Source organism: Thermobia domestica, chromosome 17, assembly GCF_964235325.1.
Source record: "Thermobia domestica chromosome 17, izTheDome1.hap1.1, whole genome shotgun sequence".
NCBI lineage: Eukaryota > Metazoa > Arthropoda > Insecta > Zygentoma > Lepismatidae > Thermobia > Thermobia domestica.
In genome coordinates, this window is record NC_137470.1 from 116,149,623 (window position 1) to 116,173,525 (window position 23,903).

The following is a 23,903-nucleotide window of genomic DNA, read 5'->3' on the forward strand; positions in this document are numbered from 1 at the left end:
TCTATGCACTGGAAAACTCTTGAACTGATATTATGTTGCGAATATCCCTTGCTGTTCGCAAGTAATACCAAATAAGTATTCAGAGGTGCTTCCAATAAACGTGTCAGGTAACACTGTCCGAGTCTTATGCTTGTTTTTTACGACTCACTAAAAGAACACTAAAAAAATAACACTATAGAAATTTGGAGAACGAGAAGTCAAAATACTCTCTCTCTCTCTCTCTCTCTCTCTCTCTCTATATATATATATATATATATATATATATATATATATATATATATGAATTGTAAGATTTGTGTATTTGTTATTCTAAAGCTGAGAAATTCACGTTATTCATTATAGCCAAATGTGCCCAAATTCATGAGGACGGCGCTGATAGGTACGGAAATAACACTTACTCGAACGCAACCTGAACACTCGCAAATAAGTTTGGGTGAACGCGAGTTCTAATTATGATGTGAATGTGATATCAGACTACTCTTGTAACCGTGAAGTTGAGGCAGCATTATATCTGAGTAGCATGATAAGCGTGATGTTGACTCAGTATGATATGAGACTTCTGTTTTAAACGGGACTGATGTTGTGGGCGTGATGTTGAGGCAGCGTGATATCAGACTGCTGTTGTAAGTATGAGGTTGAGGTAGCATATCAGATTACTATTGTAACCGTGAATTTGAAACAGCATGATATCAGACTGATGTTTTTAGTGAGAGGTTAAGGAAGCATGATATTAGACTGCCGTTGAGATTGAGGCAGCATGATATCAGATTGCTGTTGCAAGACAGAGGTTCACGCAACATGATAGACTGTTGTTGTAAGCATGAGGTTAAGCAGTGTGATATCAGACTGGCGGTGTGAGCGTGAGCAAAGTCATTACTAAGTTACCTTAGTACAGAATAGAATTAAATGTCTAATCGTTCGTTTTTGCGGTTATGAACTATGGATCTTTTTCAGACACATGCACTTGACAAGTTACACATAAAAAAGTAAACAATTATTTGACACAAACATCACCTTACACGCTAAGATTAAACAAGAAAAGTAAAACTGGTTTATCGTTCTTTGTACGTATAGATTTTTAGAATTACCGTGATTTTCATGCACATATTTTAAAAAGTAGTTATTTCATTAAACATAAAACTTTTAAAATCTCGTTAGAGGGTTTCCAATAACCAAACGGAAAAATTCTAGAGCATAAAACGAAGAAAACTGAAAAATCAACGATTCTGTTAAGAAAGTTATTGAAAAAGGAGCTTAGTAATAATGAAAGCAAACTTATATATATATATATATATATATATATATATATATATATATATATATATATATATAACTCAAGGAAGAAGGTATGAAAAGAAAAGAAAGGAAGGGAAAGGGCTTAGAAAAGAACCAAGTTGAACTAAAAGTAGAATAAAAGAAATATTTAAAAAAGAAAGGAAGAATAACAGAAGATGAAAAGAAACCAACAGCACGAGAAAAACATGGAAGTTAACAGGAAAAAGGATCAAAAATAAAAAGGAACAAAGCGATAAAGTCAGGAAGAAATGAGAAAAGAACGTACAAAAAAGATCTGATTAGAAAAAAAAATGAAGAAGTAATAGCAGATGAGAAGTAAAACGGGGAGCGGAAATATGGAACAACATTCCTAAGCTAAAAATGTAAGAAAAACGTACGGAAAATAATAAGAAAAAGAGAAATTGTAGAGAGGAGTGTGGGTGACATACAGTAGGAACCAAACTCAACATTGAAAAAGTATTATATATATATATATATATATATATATATATATATATATATAAGAGAAAAAGGGCTCAAATAGAGAAGTATTTAGACATCTGAAAACGAAAAGAGACAACTCCGTCTTTAATAAAAAAAAGCTTCTACAATTCTAACATTCATTTAAGCTGAAATGTATGCTAAAAATTATTCGCTTTCTAACATTCTATTGATTCCGGATGAAAGCGAAGTCTTATTAATGTAACATTTTACCTGAAATTGGGAAACTAATACATCCATAAGAAAGAAAAAAAACAGAGAACAGAAAATATTTCATTTCAAAGAAACTGAAAGGACAAAATCAAACATGACAATCGATATTCTTATCAAAAAGTATACGTAAGGAGTTCCTTAATTTATTATTGTAACCAGAAAGTTACAACTATTATTCTTGATTGCAGAAAAATCTTCGTCTTTTCATTAATTTTAGAGAATATTTATTACAAGTAAACCCTGTATTTACTTATATTTTAATATGTTAACGTTTAAGCTCAATTTGACGTTTAAAAATGTTCTATGTATTTCCCCTAATTCTGTTACTAAATATCAATTAGAGATACGAGGGTATTTCCGAAAGCTTTCGGTCTGACACTGAAATTACATACCACACGTAATACGTTTTACATGGCACACAGCTCCATCTATGGAAGAAATAACGTATCAATTTTAACTGTATATAGTGACCGCGACGACTCGTGAAGCCTGGGCTCTACATCAATCATAGAACTGAGTTCCCTCACATGTGATGGATCGGGAGAATTCGGTAGGATTCGTGGATCTGCCTTCCGAACACACACTTGATAAAAAAAAAGTGAAACAGCAGAAGTGCACCAACAATGTTGCCAACTTAGAAAGCATGATAAGCAAACAAAAAAAACAGCTCTTAAAGAACTATAACACGAACACTGACAATTATTCGAGTTAAATAGTAACAACAATAATAGGAAAATATAAAATAACTACCGAAATAATAACAACAAAACAGAACTTAGTGGCAATCCGAAACACTGCACCTTCAGGGGATATTCTCCGAGTAACGACTCTGGCAAAATTTTATGAGTGGGAGTTGACGACAGGGACACATCCTCGCGTTCTATTAGGTGGTGAAATTGGTAAATCTAGGTCAAGCTTCACGAATCCTCGCGAGCCCCATAGCTGAGTCAGTTCATTGTAGGCAATCATTCGAACCAGCTGTTGCACAGAGTTCGCATACTGCATGGTAATTACCAGGTCTACACAGCTGTTGTTGCGAAGGCTGCAGTGGAAGATTGTGGCTTCGAGACTATGTAGCACCCAATCTACAGACCAGACTTAGCACTGGAGTCTTGACAAACGCAGCCGCCTAAAAGTTTTAAAACATTTACTAAATGTGCTTTAAACATTTACTAATATGTTCGATTTATTAAATGTCTGAAACTAAGCACTTCAATGTTTAAATATTAATTAAAAATTATTAATTATGCACTAAAATAATTTAAACGTTTGATAAAGTGATTAGTTCGCTACATATTTGTAAATGAATAGCTAAAATGTTCAAATATTTGCTAAAATCATTTCAAACTAATAAACCACTTTCAAACGTTTAGAAAGGAGCTCAGTTTATTAAATATATGTAAGCAAACATTTAAACATTTAAGAAAATCTTACAGAAGTATACTAAACAAATTAAAAGGTTTTCTCAAGTATTTAGTTTCAATGTTTGTAAATACGTACTTAAAATGCTTGAAAGTTACAGAAATTTAAAAGGTTTACTAAAATATCTTAGACGTTTACTAAAATCTTTAGTTAATTAATGGGCAAAGTGAGGATGATGGGGTTTAGATAATGAGTAATAGGCGCATACTATAGGACAGCTGATTCCATTTGCATATGGATAATAAAATTATGCATATATGGGTATACCTATTATTTATTATTCATTATCTTGTATCGATGTCCCAACACGTAAAATAGCTAAAATCTGAATTAAGTGAAAAGTGAAAGTGGGTTTATAGAAGAAAGCAAGGATGCATTAAAATGGAAAGAAAGGGAATACTAAATGCACAATTTATTTCACAGACCAAAAATTGTAATTCTTACAAATCCTCTAGTAAATAGCATCTTAACTCCTAATCATCTGTCCACTACCACTTTCTATTGTTTTACACCTCAACAGTCAGCCGAATTCCACCCCTTCGCTTCAACACTAAATCGATATAGAAAGACGAAAACCGATATTGAACGCCTTTGAAATCCAATCACATCGATATATCGAACAGAGCAATTCACAAGAGGCAATGAAACTACACACACACTCACACAGGAAAGAATAGCGTGCGTGCTTAGACGTTTTTGTGTCAATGTGTGCGTAAATAGTAGGGTTTAAAGAAGACAAAAGATAGAAAGAAGAAAAAATAAGATGAGATTCGAGCACAGAACGGATGAATAATTTCTTTTGAGAAAATGAGTCTCTATTAAAAAGTGTTACTAACTTCTTTAAAAATCACGTAATTTACATGAAATAAAAACATTTTGGTACCTAAAGTGGTAGAATTGTAGGTAGTATTGAAATATTAATTTTTGTTTTCATTTCGAAGTGCTAAGAGCAAAAAATGACTCAACGCCTGTCATTGTATGATCATGTCTAGATTGTGTAGCAATCTGTTGTGAGCACACAAAGATAGTGGTAAAGTGTTCAGGGGCCTCGTGCTCCAGTTGACGACAAAGCCAACAAGAACTGATATTTCAATCTAATGTCATATTGCAGTTCAGATGGGCATCTACTCTAGTTAGGGTTTATTTGTTGTTCGGAACATATTCAATACAGATCATTATCTAACCATCCTACGAAAGCATGTGCAGCCTACTGTTTAAACTTGTAATAATTGCGAGAACGAGAGCATGCTCATTTTCCATGCATTCAAGACGTTTCCAGACATGTCCAAACTGCGAGAGCGAGAGCATGGTAATTTTCCATGCATTCAAGACGTCTTGGAGAGACAACTGCAAGTACGAGAGTGTATTCATTTTCCTTCCATCTAAGACGTCCTGGCAGACATATCGAAACCGCGAGAACAAAAGCGTGTTTATTTTCCATACATTCAAAACGTCCTAGCAGACATATCATAACTGCGAGAACAAAAGCGTGTTCATTTTCCATGCATTCGAGATATCCTGGCAGACATGACTGCGAGAACAAAATCGCGCTCATTTTCCATGCATTCAAGAAGTCCTAGCAGACAAATCATAACTTCGAGAACAAAAGCGTGTTCATTTTCCATGCATACAAGACGTTCCGGCAGACATATGCTAACTGCGAGAATAAGAGCGTGTTCATTTTCCATGAATTTGATACGTCATGGCAGACCTATCATAACCACGAGAACAAGACCGTGTTCATTTTCCATGCATTCAAGACGTTCTAGCCAAGAAATATGCGCAGAATGAGAAGCACAGAAAATAAGACTCCATCATTCAACACAGAAAGTGTTTATCTAGATGCGTAGCAATAATATTATCAACTGTGTGCTCTGATTGTGTGCTTCGAGACATACCAAAATGTTTCAGTAAATAATTTTGGCGGCAAGAAAAATAAACACCATTAAATACTTTTACCAGAACAGACATACCCACTTACTGTATGTATGTTTATACGTACTTAAACAAATCTATCTTTTTGTTAATTTTAAATATTGTTTTCTTTCTTTTTACTTCTATTCCGATTGTTTCTACAGTACCAAGTTATTATAGACAAATCTAACATCAGCAACTGTGAGAAAGTTGTTACTAATCTCTTGCGGCCCGAAGCAGCAAGACAACCACACTATTCATAAAATTAGAACGCTGTTTCTATCTGCAGATTAAACTTTAAATGTATCAGAGCTATTGACTAATAAAAATGTTCAAATTAAAATAATTAGAATTAGGTATGGCAGATGATTCACACCAACCCGTATCCCGGGCAGTTTCATTAGAGCATGAGAGGTAGGTTCTAATCTCTTCTTTATAGAAGCAAGTAAAAGAACCCTAATTCGCCTCAAGATGCTTGGTTACAATTTTATTTCCACCATGTACACAATGAGATTAATTGCACAAAGTCTAAGATACAATTTACGATAAGATTTTACGTCAGGAGACCAGTTACTATGGCTCAGAATGTTTTTTCCAGCTGAGCTTTGCTAGAGGTAATCGAACATACAGGTAAAGGTAGAGACCTCTCAACCAAAGTCCTTGGTTTTGGCTTTTCCACATGGCTCACTCCAATCACCCTCGACGTCTAGGCTGTATTCCTCCCCCTTTTTTCATAAAAATCAGGTTACAACACACTATATCATTTACAAAATACATCTCGTCTTTCTTCTCGAAAATAATACAGCAGCAAATTTAGCTATGTGGGAAGCATGCTGGCATGCATAAAATGTTTAATTTGAGCAAGTTCTATAGCATGTAACATATTATCAGTCACTGTGCAAAGGGAAGAAGATCTTTAAAAATAACAACAGAACAACACACAAACACACATACACTCTCAATGATGACATCACGCAAACAAGTGTTCCTGACTGTTTCCGTACAAAAGCACAAGAAGCGAATTTCAACGGATTTCCAGCTGTCAAGATGATGGAATGCTCCGGGTCTCCAGGCCACCGTCGTTTATTCGGCAAACGCTAAAGCAAAAGATCAATCAGAGAGAAGAAAACCTGAGGTCATAGAAGCAGAGGAAGCAAAAAAAAAAAAAAAAAAAAGCTACGACGAATGAACCAAAATAAAAACATTGAAGAAAAAGAAAGGAAAAGCCTTAATACCGCTTGATTGTTCAAGAAAACAAACCATGAAATGGAAACCGAAAAGTATCGCGGTAGCACATTTTTGGTCTAAAAAATTTAGAGCTATAGCGAGCCACCACAAGTATATTTTGTTTTCTGTACAAAGTTTTATTGTTTATTTAGTACACAAATGATAGAATAATGTCAATAACATGTCACATTAATCAATTGACTTATGCTTTCGAAATTTCTGAGAAAAGAATATTTAGCTTTGTCCATAACTCTCAGAGATCTATATAAATAAAAATGAAAGGGACTATGTTTGTGACTTAATAACTCTTCTATCACCAGACCGATCTCGATCAAATTTTCAACATAGATTAGGTTCGGATCTGGAATGGATTTTATCATTTTACCTTGACGGTGAAACTTAAGGGAGGGGGAGCAAGATGATCGAAAATGACCAATCTTAATGCAGAATCCATAGTTTTCAGGGTCGCTTAGATAAACAGTGACACTTGCGATGTCATTTAAGTTCAAGCTAAGCTCCATTAGCACACGGAGTTGTGTGAAATTGTGACATGTATTAATATTGAAAACGACCGATATTAGTGTTGAATCGCTAGTTTTTAGCAACGATAAGTTGATTGGTGGCAGCGTTGATGCCGTTTACTCATATGGGAGTCAGACTTAAAAATTATAAAAAAATGAAGGATGTTGTTGAGCTAATTCTAACTGAATCTCTTAAGACAAACTCTTGCCTTAATCAAGCTTACAATGTCAAAGCTTTTAATTAATATCCTATTATCGTCTTCTTTAAAACTTCTTACATTACAACAACATTGTACTTTTCAAGATACTCTTTATTTCAATCTTCAATATTATATTCCCCCGAACATCTACACGTATCTTGATCTAAATACACTTAACTGCTCTTACTTAACTCTGTTTATAAGTCTACAACATTATTCTGCCACCAACTTTGAACTTATAATAACAAAATGATTCTATAAACAACTATCTGGATATTCATCAAACTACTGTACCTAGCTATTATAGACACTTCTATATCTCTTTTTTTTTCTATTATTTACTGTACTGTATTACTATTAATACACTTTCTGCCCTAAAGTATAATTCAAGCCTCATTCTATCTCATGCCCCTAACAGAGAATCGAGTGCATAGTTTTGGGGTCGCTAAGATAAAGAGTGATACTTCAGATGCCACTTAAGTTTAACTTAAGCACCCGAGGGGGGGGGGAATGTGACATAACTTAAAATGAACAATATTCGTGTCGAATTCATAGTTTTTGGAGTCCGTAAGTTGATGGGTGGCAGTTCCGATTACCTTTAACTTAAAATCCAGCCTCCATTAGGGGTAAAAACCCCTATCGCACCTAGAAAGAGTGGAAGGGGGTAATTATAAAATAATAGAAAACGACCGGTATTAATATAGAGTCCATAGTTCTCGGGGTCGATGAGATGAACAGCGACACTCCAGATATCGTTTAAATCCAAGATCAGTCCCCGTTAGTACCCTAGGGGGAGTGGTGATATGAAAAAATAACCAAAGGCGACCGATATCAGTATTAAATCCATAGATTTTGGGTACTTAAGTTGACACTCCCTATAACATTTAAATCTAAATCCCATTAGCACCCGTAGGTTGGTGAATAAGGGTTGACATGTAAAAATAAACAAACAAAAAAAAAAAACTACCGATATAATGTCGAATCTATTGTTCTCGACTTCGCTGAGATTAATAATTACACTCCCGATGGCGTTAAAGTCCAAGTTAAGCCCCCATTCGTATGGGGTGAGAAGGGGTGCAAAATAAAATGTCTGAAATAGCTTAAATTAGTGTCTAATCCATAGTTTGGGTTCGCCAAGCTATTAGGTACCAATCGCGGTTACATTTAGTCTCAAATTTAGGTATGAACGAGCATGTCAGGTTGATTTGAAATATACAGGGGCTTCGCCAAAGGCGATGGATATATGTCTATGAATATATATTCAAGCGTAACTCCGGAACGTCTGGAGAAATTTTAACCAAACGTGGTAGACAAATGATATTAAATCTGGAAAATAATACTGTGGAATGCATCACATAGTAAGAATTGGAAGGAGTGATATGTAAAAATAATATAAAATGACTTGTTTTTTGGGGTTGCTAAAATGAACAGTGACGCTTCCGATGTCGTTTAAGTTAAAATTTATGTCTATCAGCAGAGGGGGAGGGAACGGATCTGATGGTAAGTGAAAAATAACATGTCAAAAATGACTGAGACTATGTGTCGAATTAATCGTTTTAGGGGCGGGAAAACTTCTGCACCGTTTGAAATATCTTTTGGGCGGTAGTTGTTACCCATTTCAAGTTTTTTTTTTCTTTTTAAATATTCATATCAATTTAACGAAAGCGTATTCTGTACGGGTAGAGTGTTTCAAAATTTATTCCAAAAGTAGAGTATCTTTTGTATTTTTTACCATTACACTTTCATTGAAATAAATGTTTCTAAGGAGGAAGAGCATTCAAATATTTCCCATAAATCTATTCTTCCCGTGCGAAGAACGTTCATTTCAGCCAGTATGTAAATAAAGGTATATAAATTATATACGAATAATAATATGCCGTATAATAATATATAAATAACAAATTGAAAATTATATATTTCTTCGGACAATATACGGGTTGAAAAAAAATGCCTCCCCCAAAACTTGCCATCCCGAGCAATGGGTCATGTTGCCCCATACATAAATATGGCTCTGACGGTGAAAATGTTAAGTTATTCAGTTTATCTTTGTTTCCCCAGTACAGAGTGATAGAAAGCATGAGATTGGATAAACAGCTTTTCAGATTCTGTGTTCTGCTGTAGATATACAAACCACAAATATCAGCACCAGAAAAAAAGTTAAACTTTAAATAACTTTAAATCATAAATTCAATAATAGAAAATCAACGATTTTGTTAGAATATGGTGAAATTGGTTACTTAAATGAACATTTAAGCAAAGTAACTATTTGGTTTACGTGAACACTCATGCACGCTTACACATGCGTTCAAAAATAAACGTGAAACGGCAACCCTGCTAAAATCTTCTACCTAACCACATTTTAGAAAGTTGCGTTTGGGCTTTTCATTATAGCTTCCAACGGATGCTGCAATTTTCTTCCACAATAGCAGTAATTACGTAGTTCCTTTAGACCTGCATCATCGCTTAAAGTCGCGCTTTGTGATAACTCAAATAATGAGAGGGTTGCACATGCCTTCATAACAAATTTCACTGTCCTTCAACACTGATCAGTTTTGACAAGAAAATGGCATAATCGAATCCATTCACTGTGTGCTTCATTCATTTTTAAGATGCATTTATGTACTTACTGTCTTATTCAAGAGTGGAAAGAAGAGTGAAGAGTGTTTGTGTAGTTTTTTCCAGCTCACATTTTCCTATTTTGAAAGACAGAGAGAAGTTATTTTTACAGCTTTTTCCTTTCTCTTAAATATTAAGGAAGTAGCATAAATATTTGCTTGCTTTACATGCATCATTTGTAACACATTTTTCAGACTGTAAATGATGTCACTTCACATTAATTTGAAACTGGAATAATGTATTTACATTAATGTCCTTGCTTAGGCTACTTAGGCTAAAGGAGGCGAGTGATTAATGAAAGTTATTTACCACAGCATTGGTGGAATAAGGATGTGGAAGAATAGGGGAGAACTCCAAGAAAACCCTAGGGTATAGTGTTGTAAACCAAAAATTCAAAACGAATTACTGTGGTTTGGATTTCAACTTGAATAAATATCTACATCTCACGTAGCTTTGATACTAAAAAGGAACACTAACTTTATTTAAACACACACACACAAACAAACAAACACCACTCTTAAAACTCAATTATTTGACTACAAGCAAATCAAATATGGTGTAAGTAGGGTATAATGCCAAATATGTGTAAGTGAGCCAAATTTGGAGTTAGTGATGATAAATAATTCTAGGTGAGGTAAACTTGGTGTAAATAATCCCAAATAGGTGTAAAAGAGCCAAATTTAGTGTCAGTGATACCAAATAACATTTAGTGAGCCAAATTTGGTGTAAATGATTCCAAATAATTATTATTGAGCCAAATTTGTTGTAAGTGATGTTAAATAAAGTGAAATTTTGGATTTCTTGTTGCTAATTCGAAAATTAAACTAACACTACAGCCACCACCTACAAAGTACAAAAGATGTTTTTATCAAGTAAATAAAAGTGAGAGATTAGCGTTTTCTTTTCGAAATCGCTAGGATATGAATTCGACTCTCGCACATGAACATCTTAAAATCATCATCCTTCCACTAACTCGCGTTATATTTGTTTACTAGCTGAAATAACCATTCTGTGCATGGGTCAGATAAAATATCTATGCAAACAAACTGAACAATGAAAGGTAAAAAATCGGGCATTTTCTACTACTTTTATATATCCCGGTAAACGCATCCCTGAGACCCCTTGGTTTGGAAGTCTACCCCTGTGAGAGTATCACCATTCATCTCAGCAACCGTGAAAACTATGGATTTGTCACTAATATATATTATTTTGGATTACTTTTGTATGTCTAGGTAACCCCCCTCCCCCGCAGATGATCCCCGGCCCGCATACGATGGTAGCTGAATTTGAAAGTCATCGCTAATGGGAAGTGTCAACATTGATCTCAGCGACTACGAAAACTGTGGATTTGACACTAATATCGGTCATTTTGGATTATTTTTTACATGTCTCGGTATCTCTCCCGGTGACTCCCAGCCCACAGCCGACTGGGGTGAATTTGGAAGTTAATGCGATCGGAGTTTCACCATTGATCTCATCGACCGCGGAAACTATGAATTCGACGCTAATATTGGTCATTCTCTACTGCTTTTACATGTCCCGGTAAACAGCCCTCTCGGGCCTGGACCAAAGTACCCGTGACCAAAATTTCATAACTCTCGGTTCACTGTCTGGTCCCCGGGCCGCACACAGACAGACAGACACTCAAGCAAACTCTTTATTTTATTTATATATCAGTAGCTGAAATGCCCATTCTTCACATGGGGAGAATACAGCGCCTACCTCTGGTGCGTTGCGTCCTTGGTTCGATCCCCTCCGAAGTAAGTTTGTGGTTGACAAAGTAGAGTCCGTGGGTTTTCTCTGGGTACTCCCGCATTCTCATTCCACCAATTCTTCCATAATCATTTACTTGGCTTAATCATCCATCTCACTTAGCCTAATGGAGACGTTAAACTGAAAGTTTTCATTTTATTTACTTTGTATACATAAAGATTTATTTTAGAAAAGTACACTAGTTTCCAATGCTAGTAAAGTAAGTGCTCTTCTACGAAGCCTTGCATCAAAATAAAAGACTACTAAAAACACTCTTGTACAGAAAATACGTCTATACATATACGTATGACTTGCATACAAAAACAAATTAAGATGAAAAGAACGGGATTTATATGTATTTCTTGTCGCAATGAGACGAATTTAGTCCAATTTATAAGTGGCAAACGTCTAAGTTGATTACATTAATATACACTATGTGATCAAAAGTGTCCAGAGACCTGGCTGAATATGACTTACAAGTTCGTGGTGCCCTCCAACGGTACTGCTGGAATTCAATATGGTGTTGGCCCACCCTTAGCCTTGATGATAGCTTTCACTCTCGCAGGCATACTTTCAATCAAGTGCTGCAAGTTTTCTTGGGGAATGGCAGCCCATTCTCGAGTGCTGAATTGAGGAGAGGTATCGATGTAGGTCGATGTAAGTCGGCGTTCCATAACATTCCAAAGGTGTTCTATAGGATTCAAGTCAGGACTCTGTGCAGGTCAGTCCATTACAGGGATGTTATGGTCATGTAACCACTCCGCCACAGGCCGTGCAGTATGAACAGGTGCTTGATTGTGTCGCCATCCGCGAATTGCTTTTCAACAGTGGGAAGCAAGAAGGTGCTTAAAAAATCAATGAAGGCCTGCGCTGTGAGAGTGCCGCGCAAAACAACAAGGGGTGCAAGCCCCCTCCAAGAAAAACACGACCACACCATAACAGAACCACATCCGAATTTTACTGTTGGCACTACACATGCTGACAGATGACGTTCACCGGGAATTCGCCATACCCACACCCTGCCATCGGATCACCACATTGTGTACCGTAAATCGTTACTCCACACAACATTTTTCCACTGTTCAATCACCCAATGTTTACGCTCCTTACACCAAACGAGGCGTCGTTTGGCATTTACCTGCATGATGCGTGGCTTATGAGCAACCGCTCTACCATTAAATCCAAGTTTTCTCACCTAACGCCTAACTGGCATATTACTTGGAGTGGATCGTGATGCAGTTTGGAATTCCTGTGTGATGGTTTGGATAGATGTCTGCCTATTACACTTTACGACCCTCTTCAACTGTCGGCGGTTTCTGTCAGTCAGTAGACGAGGTCGGCGTATACGCTTTTGTGCTGTACGTGTCCCTTCACGTTTCCACTTCACTATCACATCAGACACAGTGGATTTAGGGATTTTTAAGAGTGTGGAAATCTCGTGTACAGACTTCTGACACAAGTGACACACAATCACCTGACCACGTTCGAAGTCCGTGAGTTCCGCGGAGCGCCCCATTCTGCTTTCTCACGATGTCTAATGACTACTGAGGTCGCTGATAATGAGTATCTGGGAGTAGGTGGCCGCACAATGAACCAAATATGAAAAAAACGTTTGTTTTTCGGAGTGTCCGGATACTTTTGATCACATAGTGTATGTCTCTACCTGTACTATTGATTTAAATGAGCATGATACTGTGTTTAACGAATTCCTGGAATAATTTCATAAATATGGTATAGGGTTTGGGGCAGATGGTTGGCAAATAAAAAAAAAAGTTGTGAAAGGTAAAATATTAATACTTTTAATTAAGCGCAATTTTAACTTGAATACAGCGGGCCGACAGCTCAAGTGCAACAGTTACGATTAATATTAAAATAACACTGGTGTTTGTTTGTGGTGTGCAATTAAGAAAATTACACACACACACACACACACATGTGTGTGTGTGTGTGTGTTGTACTTTATGCTGACGCTTAAAGTATGGGAAAGAGCAGAAATATAGCAATAATATAAAGGAGTGCCTTTTGATGTTGTGTTTTTGTCTGAAAGGGTCACTTCATTTATTTATTTTTATTTTTTTTTTCAGGGCGGAAAAATAAACGATGCGGGTCATAGATGTCAAAGAGAGTTCATATTCAGTTGTGCAGACCCACTTCAATCGAGACCACTCTACCACACCTGTGACACCAAAAAGTACTATACACAATCCTGCCACACAAGCCTAAAAAGGATGGTGAGATGGGGGGTGGGGGGAAATAACGTACCGCCATCTCAAGTAATTTCAGCAATAGGTTTCTGACAAACGAAGCTCCCATTTCCATCGCTCCTTACCTCCCACTTTCCCATCACTTGCAGATGCTGATGGACCCAGATGGTGTCTTTTGGGAACGGATACGTAAGGGGTTGAAGGAGATAGATTGAATGTCAGTTGGAGTGCTTGTCAGTCATTGCGAGTAATTGGAAGAGAAGGAAGCTTCTATGGTTAACGTCCATCTACTCTATGAAGCCCTTTTCCGAACGTAGGCGTACAGGACTAGCTGTGAACAACCCCTGTTCCAACAGTTTTCTTTCATAAGCAGCGTTGCAAATTCAGTAGCACAATAAATTACTATTACAATTATAGCATCAAATTCTACATCATGAGGGGGAAACGGAAAAAAATATATAAAGATGAGACAGAATAATCAACAGATCTCACTAGGATGAATAAAACCATATGGGAGAAAGGAAATCCTAATGCGTAGAACTTGGGAAAATGATGTACGATCATCCCAGCCCCCGCCAAGTGAACTTTGTGGTGGACAAACACCGTGTGCGTGGGTTTTCTCGGGGCTCTTCCGTTTCCTCCCACTTTCTTCATTCCACCATTTCATTCATTACTCATCATCACCGTCTCCTTTAGCCTCTCCGGCATAACCATGGGACGTAAAACTCAAAGATTTCATTTCATTTTCATGATGTACGATCACCACAATCATCAGGCCTCCCTACACTTCTAAACTATGCTATGCATAACTGTCGGAAATCTTGTAGAACAGCTTTGCCCGTTCATCTGTCGACAGGTATCAGCAAAAACGGAAAGAGATATCGAAATGCAGTTCCACGCAATCGATTCATTGTCCCAAGAACAGGTTCCATCTTCTTTATTAACGCTCTATTTAAACCGGAAATGAGGAGATACGGAGGCTCAATAGTAGAGCACTCATCTTTGGTGCGTAGGGTCTCGATTCGATCCCCGCTCAAGTACGTTTGTGGCGAACAACATCATGTCCTTGTTTTGCCCCCCGGATACTCCAGTTTCCTCCAACATTGTCATTCCACCAATTCATCCATTGTCATTCACTTGCCTTACAAATCATCTCGCACGCATAATCGTGAGACGTTAAACTGAAATATTCTCAAACCGGAAGTGGTCAAAATTATTCATTTCCGGTTTCAGTACTAATCACCATGGAACAAAATGGTGATATCTAGCGGCAAGGGGTTTTCTGCAATCGAGTCAGTATCTCAAGAAAACATATCGTCACAACCCACAACACTGTACCGAAATTGGAATTGGTTGAAATTTACTACTATTTCCGGTTCCGATACTGATTTTCGTGGAACAAAAACGGTAAGAGCTCGAGAAGAGTGTTTTCTTTTTTTTTCATTTTTTTTCAATAGATTGAGCTTCTTGAGAGTAGCTTCTACCTCCTCCGTTAACGATTAAAAATTAAATTATATCCTATGTAAAAAGTCTTTTTCTCTATACATTAGTTTTAATTTTACTAGGAAACTTTTTAATAATAAGGTAAAGTCCATTTTGAACTAGTCAATACCTGCATTAATGTTCAATCCAACATAGAATCTTATAGTCACTACCGTACACAAAGTTATACTCTTATACTATGTTTGTGACTTACAACTCTTGAACCACCCGATTGATCTCGGTCAAATTTTCAACATAGATATGCATCGATCCTTGAATGGCTTTTATCATTACACTTTGGCGGTCCAACTTAGGGAGGTGAAAGGGAGAGATGTTTCAAAATGATCAAAAATGACCGATACTATATTAGTGTCGAATCCATAGTTTTTGGCGTCGCTGAGGCGAACAGTGACACTTCCGATGCCGTTTAAATCCAAATTCAGTCTATTATATCCAAATGAAGCGTATTTCCCCCGTGAGAAGAACGGGTATTCTGCTAGCGTTAAAATAAAGAAGAAATTTCAAACTCCACCATTCCGGCAACTTCCAGAAACTGTTATTTCTAAAACTAACATGCTTGTGGGAACTAAATCATCAAACATTGAAAATGGAAACAAACAGCACAATATTTCTCCAAATAGAAATAATCTACAAACATGTATCGCTAATATACATTTTCTTCGATAAATAAACAATAAGGAATAACATGCTTACCACTCCTGCGTGTTCTGTCTTCTTAAACTTGTGTGCGCTTCTTTAAAGGCATAACTTGTGTGCGTTTGTACTCAAAGTTACAAGCGATAAAGAGCATAGTGTTACCGACCCATAATTATAAATAATGTTTAAAATATTTTCCTTACATTACTTATTATTAGTTCTACATTGTCCAGTGTCATGCAAGTGAAAACTAATGCAGTGTGGTTTATTTCCAACCTCCTAATCGAGCACAGTTTAATACATCAATATTTTTACTTCATTTTTCTTTTTTAATATTTTAAAAGTGACTCGAGTCGTGATCGCTGTGTTCCAAAACTATTTAAGTTGGAAACATTTGCATGCATTCTTCGAATTGATATACAGGTCCAAAAGCAGCCTAGAGACTGTATATGGAGTTGACTTGAACGTGATGTTAGTGCAAAAATTACTTATTCAGCGTTCTTACGGAACTGATAAACTTGCTTCTCTTGTTTCTAAGCACAAAAACTACGACTTATAAACGCTTTACCTTGGAAACTGATTTAATCATAGACAAAGTTATATTTGTCATATAGTAAAAGATCATACACTCACACGAATATTCCTTTCTGTGTGAGCAAAAATATTATGACTAAAAATTTATCTCTCTCTCTCTCTCTACATATAAGGTCAAAAGTTATCGAACACGCCGGATCTTTCGTAAGCATCTACTGTGATTCTATTATTTTGTCTCGAGAACTTTACAGTCCTCCATGACAGGTGCCCCTGTCTATAGCATCAAATTTGACAACAATTGAATCAAGGTCCCAGAAGTTCTACAGATGATATGTCAAACTATAATTATTAAAAATGAAACCAAAAAAAAAGACAATTTGATATAGATATTGCATAGTATAAGCAAAAGTGTGAAAGGTGAGGCAAGATATTAGTTTTGTTTGAAAAGTGTAGACATAGAGGGTCAATACAGTGACAAAAATTTGCAAGAGAAAGTAGTTATCGAAATTTTGTAGTTCTTTATACCTTGTTGATATGCTAACGTATAAAACTCCGAAAATACTTTGAAAAGTGCCTACGATGGTTCAGTATGCTCCATTGTTGCTCGTTGAAACAGTAACGACGAACATTACATATACCCTTCCACTGAGAACAGAGAAGGATGTATATTGACCGTTGTGGATTGGCGGGTGGATATATATTAGAGTGGATCGACGAAATTTTGAATTTGAAACCCGTCCTATTTGCGAAAGTTGCCTTTTGGTCTCAAAAAATTCCAAAATAGTTTTTCTTCTTCAATATTTAACCCCAAGGCGGATAAAGTTTGCCGAAACGATTGAATTTGTCAATTATTTATTTTGTACAAAATATTGTCACTTATTAATCGCTTGGTGTCTGAAGTTTTTAAGAGGTGTTTACCTCTAGTGCATGGAATCTATGGATCGATTCCCGAACAAGTAAGTCTCTTTGACAACATCCTGTCCGTTGGTTTTCTCGAAATACTCCCGTTTTCTTCCACATTTCATTCCACCAATTCTTCCGTTATAATTCACTTCCCTTACTGATCCTCCTCCCTTAGCCTAAAAAGCAAAAAACGTGAGACGTTAAACTGAAAGATTTCATTTTATTTTCAAATACTGTAGCACCAGCGCTATCTTGTGTTAAGGGAGTGGAATTACGCAAAAAATCAATTACGCTTGGTTACTCGAAGTGTTCGCGGACCATAGTTTGAAGATCCCTGCCCAGGGCGGAAGAGTGTTCATTAAATTGTTATATTTCTTTCTTGTTTGTTTGTTCTGATTACTTTTTCTCCTTTCAAGTATATATATATATATATATATATATATATATATATATATATATATAAAATATTTTTTGTTGTGACATAAGAGATGATTTCCTCTACTTATAACTGATGGCGGAAAAGACAGATAAAAAGTTTAGTGAGTGCAACCCTGTTTTGCCCTGTCAGTGTTTGTGAACTTGTAGGCAGGAGACTCACCTAACAAGATTGAGCAAGGGAAGAAGATAATGGGACATGAAAAGACACATTCCCCGCGAAAGGGGTTGATTTCCATTGATCTCGACTGCATTTTCCGGCGATGAACCATTACAGCAACAAATTTCCCTAGTGTTGCCATCCGTTACAAAGTTGTCTAAGACTGATTATTTACTACACTGCTGTTATTAATAATAGGTGAACTACGTTTTACATTACACAACTACGACAGAATTGCGAACTATAAGGAATTTAATATTTAAACCGGGGGTACGTGGCTCAGTGGTAGAACGTTCACCTCTAGGGCATGGGGTCCTTGGTTCGATTTCCGCTCGCACCAAGTGAACTTTGTGGCGGACAAACACCGTTTTCTCCCTCCCACTTTATTCATTCCACCATTTCATTCATTTCTCATCATCATCGTCTCCTTTAGCCTAGCCTGCATAAATGTGGGACGTAAAACTACGGTTGTCAGATTCTGACAAGCGAAAAGTAGAACACAAATATATAATAGTATATGATAGTTTACTGCGATGGCAATACGTATCTACTTTTTTCTTTTAACGTTAACCTTAAGTTAATCATTTGTTTTTGTTGAAAAGAAAAGTACTGGACAAAAGTATTGAAGGAATTCAAAATAATTCAAAATGTTTTGATGAGTGACAAAGTGGTTTATTTTATGAATGTACAGTGAAACTTCGTTTAGGGTAAAAGACTTTTTTTTTTAAAAAAAAAAAAAGACTTTCGAAACATTAGATTATTTTAAGGAATGAGGGAAAATTTAGATGGGCACGACGGAACTTCTACTTAACTTGGTTAGCATCACTGTCGTAAGTTGAAAAACAAACATTTCCTACCTGACCGATATCTCAACAAGCCCTTCTCAGTAAAAACAATGTATTGCAAAACAATGGCTTGCTGATTGTTCTTCATTTCTAATCTTTTCAGGAATGTTAAAGGAAACACACAACAGTTCATCATTAATGAAAAGAGTGCCTGTAATTCAAAATGTTGTGAATAAACAAGAAAACGTTAAAATATTGCAAATAAGTACAATCATGATAATTTGCAGTACACTTTTTTTTTTTTTTTTTTTAAAAAAAAAAGATATTTCTCGATTTTCTGGGCATCTTCGCAACACGCAGGGCAGCTCTTTGAAAAACAGTAGTGTGCTGCGAAAATCAGTACATCTGGTCACCCTAGTAAAACTGAAGGATTTCATTTTTTTTAAATATTAAAACCAAAAGTAACTTAAACTACCAGTATCAATTTCAATATGAAGGGTAAGAAGTGCAGGTAAACCTATTCTCCAGACGCTGAATCTGTGTGGAAAAAATATATTGATACAGTGGGACATCAATAACTCAAACCTGAACGGAATAGATAAAAATTCGAGTTAACCATTTTTTCTAGTACTCAAGGTTCGAGTTACCAAGATGGCCACAACAAAAATTCGAGATACTGAGGTTCCGTGTTCTTCATTAAAAGTGACTATATAAACTCAATATCTCATTTTTTTATCCCTTCAACCTCTAGAACTTGAAGTTGCAAAAGTTCCTAAAATTAAATGACTAGTAAAAATACTGTGCATGTATTGTTTCGGAGTGGGCTTTCATATCTAGACATTAGTAAAACACGATTACAGTACACATTAGCAACGATGACAGAACTAGCAACAATGACAATTACGTAACAGTATAGAGCTATAGCTTCGAGTTATCAATGATATACCAAGAGAAATTCGAAATATAGAGGTAAACTTCGACTTGTAAAAGTTCGCAGATACTTAAGTTCGAGCTACAGAGGTTTCGGTGAGTATGAAACCCTTAAAATTCGACTTATCAAGGAAACTTTTAAACATTCGACCTATACAGATTATTTTAACATTAAGAATTATGGAGAGTTCAAGGGAATGCGAAAAAAATAATCGAGTTATCAAGAAATTCGAGTTATCGATGACCAACTGTATTTACAAGTTTTAATTTAGACTGGTTCTATCCTGTTCTCAAATCTTGGAACCTTAATTTAGCATATTCCCGACGTCACACAGTGATGACATCTTTGCATTAGGGCACAAATCGAGTAACAATACAATATTATTCCATTGTTACTTTTATACATTTCTATATATAGTATTTACATATTTAATACTTAGATTTTAAAGATTGATATAAGCCTTTGTCCGTATGCAACCATCTTTACTACTGAGTGAAGCGGGATCACCTAGTACACAGGGGTTAACTTTCACAACTTCGGTTCTTCATAACACGTTTGAAAAACAAATAATTAAATAAAAAGTAAAGGGATGATTTTATTTAAAACAACAAACAAAATAAAACAAATCATACTAAAAAGTAAAAATTTAATTACATTTTCAAGAAAACTAATCATTTTTCTATCTTGTGCCTAACTAAAAACAAAAGCATGGGGGGGGGGGTGTTCTCAAATACATTCACTTGATTTACATGAGAAGTAAGGAATTAATAAGTTAATTATGTATGAGGGTGATCCATTTCCTTATATTTTTTAGTCATGCATAAATAGAAAAAATAGTAATTTTCTTGAAAACATATTATATTTGTTAATTAGCTTTAAGAAAGGAAGTTCCTTCGTAGCTACGTGCTTAGCGTGGGAGACCCGTGTTTGATTACCGGTGGGAGCTCATGTTGTTCGGATCCCACGTTAAGTTGTAAGTCCAGGTTTCATATAGCCTCGCTGCTGAAATGGGAACTAAACTCAAAATCCAATTAAATTTTAAACAAAACATGTTTTTTAAAAATAAATACTTTCTTTATTTTATTATATCTTTATTACCAGTTGTGCTTTATGAAAATGCAGTATTGAAATCGAAAGTAGACAAGGTTGCAAGGTACTAATCGCAGAGAGGAAGTGATTCTTACATGCCTGCTTATCGGATACTTTCATCTCACGCATACCTTGCATGTGAATATTAAGTGCGCTGCGTTAACAGTTCGTATTTGCGGACTGTCTCGTTCTATTGAGTATTCGGCACATTCTTGAAGGATGTCCAGAATACTCAGATCTAGAAAAACGTTAAGCGCTATCTAAAATTTTAATCAGGGTTTAGAAGAATATTCGGTCTCTAGTAACCGTATTCTATCTTTTATTAATGTAATTGAAATAGTTAACACACTCTGATATTTTCATTGTATTTCTTTTATTGTCATGTGCTTCTATTATTGAAGTTTTTTTTATTTATTTTCTAGGTGTATCTCTTATACTTTGCTATTTATTACTTTAGTATTTTCACGTTTTGTTTGAATTTTATTTTGTTTAAGGCCTTTTTTTTATTTATTTTTACTTGAACTTCCCTTTTTTTTCAGAATTTTTGTTTTGAATATTCAATCCACAGAATCTCGCCAATTTGCCCTATCGTGAGGGGTACAAAATAGCCTCGTTGCTGACGTTCCCATTAAATAGACACCCATCCATCAATCAAAAGTAATACATCTACCACTTTCATTTCTATTAGAGGAATATGTGCGCGGATGGAGCATGTTCTTGGGACGCTGAACCCATATAAAATAACTCTTCTCGCTACTTTTTACCGTTCTCGATCTGATAGAGTGATAATAACAGACATATTGATAACAAACAGGTTGATAACAGGCAGGTTAATAACACACAGGTTGATAACAGACAGGTTAATAACACACAGGTTGATAATAGACAGGTTGATGACAGACAGATTGATAACAGACAGGTTGATAACAGACAGGTTAATAACACACAAGTTGATAACAGACAGGTTGGTGACAGACAGGTTGATAACAGACGGGCTGACGACATAAAGATTGATAAAAGAAAGACTAATAACACACAGGTTGATAACAGACAGGTTAATAACACACAGGTTGATAATAGACAGGTTGATGACAGACAGATTGATAACAGACAGGTTGATAACAGACAGGTTAATAACACACAAGTTGATAACAGACAGGTTGGTGACAGACAGGTTGATAACAGACGGGCTGACGACATAAAGATTGATAACAGAAAGACTAATAACACACAGGTTGATAACAGACAGACAGACGGACGCACAGATAAGATCATCATATCGGATATAAATGATGCTGGAAGTACATCACGCTTAATCTATCCATTATGGAACAAATTGGACATGTTTGTTTTACATAGTATATTTCTCGTGCTACTAAATTCTCGTAGTCTATGACTCTGGATATGAACTTATCACAAGCACACTTAAGATACATACATCGAGTAAGTTTCAAATCTTTATTTAGGCTACTGCAATTATCCGCATAAGATTCCTTATATCATATAGTTTAATTCCACAGTAATAACTGATTCTCTCTACTGAAGGTCAAACTAACGTCACAAAATCTCAATAAAAAACGTCCATTATTTCATATATAATGTACAACTATTTACACAGTATATTCCCTGGTAACTCAATCCATGCAGGTAAGCGCCTAAAAGCCCAAACACTTTCTAATTAACTCTAATTACTTACTGCATTCCCAAGAGTGATCTGCCAATAATGACACAATAGTATCTGTGATGATGATTAGGGCAAGCCCAAACACAAAAAAGTATAACAACACGTTAGACATATGGATGCCACCGTCAGTATAAAATAGCTAAGAGTCCAGATAAAAGTTATTTTAAAAGCGCAATAAAGCATATTAAAAAACATAATAGATATAAAATAAAATAGATTTACAAAGTAAAGCATGATATGTGAAATAAAGCATATTTCTTTTTTTGAAAAAAAATACGAGTATAATATGTAAAACAAAAAAAAGTTCTTATAAATTAACTGCCTGTTTAATACTTAATCTAATTATTGTAAGCATCAATAACGCTTATTATTTTACCGTACTTTTAAGTTTTATATCAAGTAGAAATGAAATGCAAGGCATTTCAACAAAGGCTATTTTAAACATTTTTTTTTTCTTTACAAATTATACGGAAGTTTCAACTTAGGAATTTAAAAATATATAACTGAGGTCCTGTAAGAAATTGGACAAGAATTAATATCGCATTATATTAACCAAAATTTAACTGGTTCGTGATCAGTTCTCCCTTTGGATGAGAGTAATTCATCATTTATTTCAATTGACAGCCGCTTCACTACTTTTAATTACTGTACATACAAGCTAAACCTGTGTTCTCTACTCAGCGCACCATTCTGTTATGATCATGAATCTCCTTCGCAGTGTGCATGTCTCCTACACACACAAGTAAAGGATAGGAGACTAATAAAGGAAGGGAATTGCTATGTATAGATGTTGGAGTGAGTCTGTAGCAAATTTGTAGAAGTAACACGATATCAAGTGGAAACATTTTTTTTTTCTAATAAATCCATATCCGTCCGAGTACGCCTCATTGCATCTCTTGAGGCGTTTGAAGTTGCAACCATGCAATAGGGTTTGGCATTCAGATATAAGCAAAACGCCTGCAATCTCCGTCAACCCGCCATGCGTAACTTTTCTACGGGTTGCCTAACACCGTAATTTCGGCCAGCAACAATGCTTATCTTATGGGATCAAAACGGCCCCTAAAATCTTGAATATAACAATAATGACACGGTTTTTAAAATTTTGAATAAGAATTGGACAATCTACACAAAATTTGGAATCGACCAGTGAAAACGGCATGTTTCTAGCACTTGTGGTTTTCGAGATCTCATTATCGAAATGATTGCGGACAAACTTATAAATCTAGTATTTTAATATATAGACTAGCTGAACCTGCGTTCTCCACACAGCGCATCATTCACGTATGAGCATGAATCTCCTAGTCATTATTCAGAACATCTGTATATGTCCCTTTACAGACGCAAGTGAAAGGCGTCTTCATAAAAGTCGGCAAAAGATACCAAAAAGGGGAGATTCTC